The sequence below is a fragment of the Dioscorea cayenensis genome, chromosome 6 (assembly GCF_009730915.1).
Source record: "Dioscorea cayenensis subsp. rotundata cultivar TDr96_F1 chromosome 6, TDr96_F1_v2_PseudoChromosome.rev07_lg8_w22 25.fasta, whole genome shotgun sequence".
NCBI classification, from domain to species: domain Eukaryota; kingdom Viridiplantae; phylum Streptophyta; class Magnoliopsida; order Dioscoreales; family Dioscoreaceae; genus Dioscorea; species Dioscorea cayenensis.
The window spans coordinates 14253749-14261761 of NC_052476.1; the positions used below are offsets into that span (position 1 = coordinate 14253749).

At 32.2% G+C, this 8013-nt stretch overlaps 2 pseudogenes; both read left to right on the forward strand.

Moving 5' to 3' along the window:
- The first annotated feature begins 518 nt into the window (after positions 1 to 518).
- On the forward strand, positions 519 to 2701 carry LOC120263160 (annotated as a pseudogene).
- A 913-nt stretch (positions 2702 to 3614) lies between these two features.
- On the forward strand, positions 3615 to 7336 carry LOC120263161 (annotated as a pseudogene).
- The last annotated feature ends 677 nt before the right edge of the window (positions 7337 to 8013 follow it).

Sequence of the window (8013 nt, forward strand, 5' to 3'; positions counted from 1 at the left end):
GTAGAATTTATGTGATCTAAGATTTAAGCCTCTAATTCCTAATTTTATTTAGTATTTAAGCCATCATCTGCGTGCCCAGTTGCCTTTGTTAGAGGCTTCTATTTTTTATTTCTTTTCCTTTTTTTTTTAAATGTTGTTGTGGATTCTATGGTTATTGCATTTGCAAAACAAAGTAATGATTAGAGAGATATGAATAAGTTGTGGGATATAGATAAGATTTATCTCAGTTTTAAATTTACATTTTGTAATAGAGCTTTAAATGCAATAAATGCAGGAAATTTTCTCCTAACCTTCATTTTAGGTTCTTTGCAACATTCTCACTATTACTGATCCTTGGATATATAAATTTTTTTTTGGTGGCTTTTTAGATAATAATATCTAAGGTTGTGATGCCTTGAATGATTGCTTGTAATTCTAACATTGTATTTTGGCTTTAATTTTTCACAAATGTGATTATCTGTGATTATCTTTTTGTTGGATCATTTTTAATTTTTTAATTTTTGCCAAAGCCAACTGAGATGTATTCTTCTAGGCTTATGAAGGAATTTGAAAGAGCGACGAAAGAAGAAGAGAGAAGAAATTCTGTTGATAACAACCGAATGCTGAATGATGAAAAGCAATCAATGGTTTGATTTTGGCATTTAAGCTATGTTCTTGATTTGATATTACAATTTTTTTCTTGTCTAGGTGTATCTTACTTATTATAACTAATATTTGAACTTGGAAATAATTGATGTCTCACTTGTTTTACTAATCAAAGAACTGAATTCATATGTTGCTCTCAAGAAGGAGTAAGTTTCTCTTGCATATTTGGAATATCATTTCTTTTTTTTTTTGTCTTGTAATTTTTTTATTTCCTTTTGATATACATAGAAAGCATGGCTTAAATTGCTATATAATTCTGACACAATGTTCAACTAATAGCAATTTCAATGGAATGCATTTGGTTTTAATTAAAGTAATCCCCATGTAAATAATTTCCCAAAACTGAGTAAGCAGAGGCATTGTGCATGGGCTCTCCCTTTACACTTGGTAGTAGTTAATGCTACTTGTCTATGTCATGCATTTACTGAAGGGGCATATAGAAATTTGAGCATATTGAAAAATCTACATTATCCTTTATGATGGAAAGTGTCATGATTTTTCTCCTCTTATAATTTTTAAATTTCTTTTTTGACTAACATTACAATTAAGTGCTAAATATCCTCTTCAAAGCATAGGTGTGATATGAAGAAGATACATGATGATGTATAATACAGGGAGTTCAATTTCTAAATCCAATCAAAAGGAATCAATTTTTTCTTTCTGAGACAAGAATGGAGATACATGAACTAGGGTTGAGAGGGGAATCAACAATATAATACAAGATAGCAGCATTGAAGTTATTTTGACCAAAAAGGCAGATCCGTCAATTAGAGGGACCAAAAAGACAAAAATGTGAAAATACGAGAACCAAAAAGGCGTATTTTATATTAGAGGGACTAAAAGGGCAGAAAACGCAGAATAGAGGGACCATTTTGATATTTTGACCAACTTTCTTTGATAGTTATCAGGTTTTTTTTGCAAACACCAATTTTCTTGATTGCACTTTTAGTTACCATATTAGATTCGAAGTATTGAAGTTATTTTATATACCTGGATTGTAGGTTGTACAAGACACTATGAATGTAGGAATGGAGACCACAACTGCCCTCAAGACACAGGTGTGTGATGTAGTTTAATTAAGGGTTTTCTTTCTCATTAAGTTGTTGTCAATTTGAATTGTTTCTTCATCACTTACGAATAACATAAAAGGTGCATGCACATCTTAATGTTAACAAACATAACAAATAAGCAGAATTGTAAATGAGTTGGATTCCATCCATTTTTCAATAAAGAAGGCATCTAAACTAGTGAAAGAAATTGGTAGGCTGGCAAGTTTCTCTGCAATTTTTTTTTTTCTAGGTTTACCATATCAGTATCTTTTTGTTCTAATTTTGTTTTGTAAAATGTTATAGGTGGCAATAGATCAAAGTATAATGGCCTTGCTCTTCCTAATCATGATTGGAGTCATAGCGATCATTATTGTGAAGGTTAGATTTTATTAAACTTTTTATTGTGTTTTTAGCACATTTTCCCACTTGAGTACATACGTTTGCTCATAAATGAAGCAATTGACATTCTGTTCTACCACATTGCACTTTCATTGTGGATTCTTAGTATCTTCCGGGGCCTGCTTGGTAGATGTTATTTATAAAGTTATATCAACATTAGAATATTTGTGGATACAGTGTCAGTAATGTCTTTGGTACAAGAATTTTGTTGAGATATTGATTAATATGAGCTAATATGTAGGGTTGGACTAGATTATATTACACCCCAGATGTGCTTAGGCATTCACAAGTTTTTCTCTGACTCTGGTTATCCTATGGGTCTTGAAACTTATAGGATATTATTTATGTTAATTCTCCTTTTTCTCTTTTGTTTAAATCTAAGATAGCAAGCTCGTCTGAAGGTGACAAATTTGGAAATCATTTCAACTTAGTCCTTTTATACAAAAAACATGGATGGCTTGTTAGATTTACTTTTCCTATGCTTTCTGATCTTTCATTTCTTTTTCCATATGAATAGATTGTGAACCAAAATAACAAAAACATATTGGATTACTAGACTTGCACCACTAGCGGATCGGAAACTCTTATGGGATCTCAATGGCCGATGAAGACTAGGTATAATGCAAATATCACTTGATTTACATATACTTATTGAATATTGAGCAACACCATCACAATTCACTTTCTTATGATCCTTGTCTGATTATCTGTTCTCCTTTTTAACTCTTATAATGTGATTATTGTCTTTAGTTTAAGATTTTATACAAAATTACTCTGATTGATGATTTACTTTATCTATTCCATTCTCTTCATCTAATCAACCATTAATTATAAGTCATAAGCCCTCTATTTACCACCAATTCAAGCACAACCTACAGGTCTTCAAGAATTTTCAAAATATAAAGCTCTTGTGCAGGTAAGTATTTGAAATGCAGTGTTCTTTCAATTCCATTGGTGGCGAAATTCATAGTAACATTTATTTAATCTTGAATCTCATTGAGTATTCTACTTTGATTAGAAGATTGGCAAACGAAGTATATGTTCTTCATATACTTCCTTAATCTTCTCACCGGCAACTATTTTTAATTTAATTTATCTTTGAGTTGTTTTTATGTTTTCTTTTATTTAGCTTTCTTCCCTATTTTAAATGGCTAAGTTGTTTTGGCAATAGATGGGTTACACAACCCTATATCTTCAGTAACATCAGATTTTGAATCTTCACTGTCTACTGGGAAAAAGAGTTTGGCACTTCTTGATCTTTATTCTGGGTACGGTGCTATGTCAACTAGGTTATGCTTAGGAGCAAATTTTGCTGGCACAAATTTACAAATAGTAGGCTTTCATGTTCTATCAGATAATGTTTTGATGTATGTTATTTACGCAAAATGCTATCAATTTTGTTTACTACAGCAATGGGCGGTGGACTTGAATTATTTTGGTTGTGAGAATTTGAAATTGAATCATCCACATATCGAGGTAGTTTATGGATATTGTGGAGTTTTTGGAACCAAAACATATCTTATGGAAAATGTGGTTGACTTGTTAAAGTTTGCTCAGGGTTTTCTTGGAAGATATGCTATTAGTTGATTAGTTTCTATGAATTACCAGTCAAGGATGAGACTTATGGTAGTTGGATGTTATGGTCTTCCTTAATTCCCGAATTCACGTCTTTTTGTGGGGTGCCCTTCCTACAGAGGTTTGCAATTAATCTTTTGTTTTGCTTAACGGCAAATTTACTTATTTTTGGATTTTGTAATTAAATAATTCTTTTTGAATGCAGATGTTGCCACAATTTCCTTACCTCACTCATGATGTTGTTATACACGGAGGGTGCCCTAATGAGTTTGAGGTTGCATATAATATATATTTTCTTAAAAAAATTTATATCTATCTTAACCCCATTTAATGATGGTGATTTCTTCCTCAGTCAAACATTGTTGCATATGACGAATCTCAGAGGCCTACTCTTGAAAGGCTCTTTTATTGGGAGATGTTATCCTTGATCTTCCCTAACTAAGCTTTGTTATGATATTGTTGGGGGTTTTTTCAAAATTTCTTATAGTTGTTATCCTGGTATTATCCTTATTTTTTATTTGTTGTCTTTGTTTTAGATTACCAACGCTGAGAAGAGAGATGAGATGCCTTATAGTTAACCACCCATAACAAGTTTTCAGCGGATGATAAGAGTGACTAGGGATGGTATGATCTAAACTAATTGTCTACTTTAATAAGGTCTACTTTTATTATGTATTGCGCTTTGGCTATCCTTTCTATTGTTCTTACAAATTATTATCCCTATGGATCTAGGTGCCTTTTGCTTAAGATATCTTTCCAACAATAGATAATTGTCCTTTGTTGTCATTGATCCATGTTGTGTAGAACCACTTCCATAGAATGTTTTCGTACTTATCTTCATGGATTCGTGTAATCTTACAACATATTGTCTCCTTGATTTTTGTCTTTACAGAATTAATTGGCTCCCTCCTAGTCAAAGCAAAATCATCCAAGAAGGCTTGCCTTTTTTATCATCGACTATTGGAACTTAATGATGATGATTATCAGCCTGTTTGTGCAATCCCAAGGTGGAAGGTAATTAGTAGTACTATAACATGCATCTCGTTTAAAATTATCTTCTTGCTTGGCTCATCTATGTTTATGTGGAGCTTTTAGGGAGCGAAGTTTAGGGACCTTATAGGTGTCAGAGTAGGTGAAGATAGTGTTGTTGAATGGGATCCAGAAATTCCTCTAGTGTATTTACCATCAAGAAAACCACTGGTAATCTCATTGATATCTTGCTGTGTCCCTTTCATTTATTTGACCAACATTAATACTCATGTTTTTGCTCTTATAGATTCCTGATTATTGCATGTCTTTCATCAAAGGGAAATCAACCAAGTAGGCTACTCCACATTTAACTGGTCAAATTTATTTTTTTTACGGTCAATGTCTTAAACTTTCATTCTTGTTGCTATTGATTTCAGGCCTTTTGGTTGGCTATGGTGAAATGAAACTATTGCGACTGTTGATACTAGGGCTAAGACACACAACCAGGTTCTTGATATCTTGTTGAACACCTACTGATATTTCTAACTATGTCTCACTAATCACCATATCTCTTGCAAGGCCTTTTAGGTAATTTTGCATACTGAACAAGATCGAGTTCTCTCCATCCGGGAAAATGCAAGGCTTAAGGGCTTCCCTAATTATTATCAACTTTGTGGTCCTATAAGAGAATGGTGATTTTCGTATTTTCTTAATAAATTTTTTTTTGGCTCCTCAGTGATCTTTTTAAAATCATTTTAACATATTTCTCCGTTCAGTTACATTCAGATAGGCAATGTTGTCGATGTTCCTGTATCTTGAGCTTTGGGTATTGCCTTAGCTCGAGCTGTTATCAAAGATTATGATGGTGGCCCATTGTTTGTGCTTTCCCCTAGTTCTCAACAACATGAACTCACTTCCTTGACCTTCTCTTTATTCTTCCCTTTCTTGGTGCACCTGCTCTTAGCCTCAAGTAATCATCTTCCTCAATATGTGATGCCAACCATGACTTTGTATTTCCTTAAGTCTGTATATTTGTAAAGCTGCCTTCAACTTTCATGTTCCAGTCTAATTTAATTGTTAAATCAATAATGTTTATGTAGTTTGTGATAAGGGAAAATTATATTTGAATGTGTATTTCATGAAAGTAAATTATATTCATATTTTACTTTAAAATAGTATAGCCTTAGCTGGGCACTACATTGAAAATACCGAGGAAGTCACCTATTTCAGACTTAAAACCAAAATGCTCTACTGTGACTTACAACCATTATTTGTAAATAGTTCCTAAACATCAGCTTCTAATGTAGATTTTATCAATACTGTTTGCTAACCTCTGTCATATTGTTGGTTTTGGCAGCCTGCATTTGACATTCACCTACCAGGCAATATCAGCCATCAGGTACTAATATTTTTTGTATTAAAAAATTCTTCAGATCATTCTCCTATGCTAACTGTTATTCTTCATAAGAAAGCTATGTAAAACTTCCAGATTTTGCTTGTGTTTGTTTTGGTTCTTTTAATCTCATACCTTTTTAGTTTTTATAAGTTATTCCTAATCCAGTTTATACATAATATTTTTCCATTTAATATTTCAAATTATGCTTGGTTGTTGTACCTTGGACATATTAAAACAGCTTAGTAGTGAGGAAATCTCACGGACTTCAGTTGACGCCACATCTAGACAGGAGCGGTTCAAGGGTAAAGCCAATCAAGCAACCGCTTTAGGCCCCCGAAAATTGGGGGCCTCATCTAAGTTTAAATCAATATAGTTTTTAAAATCTTATCACTATCATTATAATAATAACTATGTACTGGTTAAATAATAACTTCAAAATTTAATTTATGGCCTCATAATTAACTTTAAATTTTTAAAATTTTTAAAATCTTATCTGTGAAATCATAATAATTATTTGTTGTATAATTAATTAATATTTAAACCTTTTTATTTAATACTGCACTACTTTCAAATCTTCCATCAACTAGCTTTTTAAAATAAAAACTAATAAATTAATTATGTTTTTCTCCTAACAAACAAATCTATTTCCAAAAAAATGTAGCTTCAATACATAAGTAATTATCTTCTTCTCCCAACAAACAAATTTATTTCAAAAAAATGTAGCTTCAATATTTTTTAATAATTTTTTTATTAACTAATTAGGGTCAGTTTTAGGCCTTTATAAGCTTTGAGCTGCCCCTGCATCTAGAGACTGTATCCAAAGAATTGCAACTCATTTATTGAGCCAGGGGAGGTATTTATAGCATAATTGTTTAAGCATTTGAATGATCATCAATAGCATTGATTCGGAAATTACTTTTTCACAGTTATTTTCCTCTATATCCACCCTCTATGGATACTCCCGTTGACCTTTCACTTGCACCAGAAGCCTTGGAGATCCTCTCCATTCCAGATGTTCTTATAATACCATCATGTCTTGCTCTATTTGTGAAGGTAATAATTTCTAGAATAATTGATGCTTTGAGCAGTGAAATAATTTGACCAAAATTAGAAAAACTTCCATCATTGTTATCATATCATGTTAATGTTGCATAAGCCAGATGATGATGTTCCCTATTCTAAAATGTAGGTACTATCACTAGGAGAAGGAAATGATGGAGGCCTTGTGAGGTGCTTGTGCATGAATCCTAGCAGATTAGCAAAGGGTATTGGAGGTAGAACCATTGTGGAGCTTAAATACTAAGAAAATCTTGACAACTCTAGGGCATAAATCATCAGAATATAGAAACACATGTGGATTAGGGCTTGACATTGATCTTCTGGAAAGCTATGTTTGACAGAACCCAACTGCATATTTTAGCGGGTTTTCAACCAATTATGTTGAATAGCAAGTTTTCAATTGAATATGTTGTATATTTGTCTCTGTGTGGCTTTGTCTGTTGACTATTAATTCATTTTATATGGTTTGCTAAAACCACGACAATATGTTGAGTTAGTCTTATCTTATTCCTGATACAAAACTCTTTGAAGTGGTTTTATTGCAAGAATTAATTGATGCAATTTATCAATAAAAATTAGGATTTTGTTAAAGCTATATTTTCTAATTTGAGAGAGATCAACAACTAAACAAATTTATTGTACTTATAGTGGCGGAAATGTTCCGCCACTATAGAATTTATAGTAGCAAAATTTTATGCTACTATAGAGATACTAAACAAATCTATAGGACTTTTAACGACGAATACATTTCGCCACTATAAACATTATAGCAGCAAAATTTTTCGCTACTACAAATCATTGTGTAGCTCCAATCCTTATAGATGGAATAACGGCAAAAGTGTACATTTATTACAAAAAAAAAAAAATATAGTGACCAAGGTCTCTCATGACCCACATGAATTTGTTGTAAACATAGATATG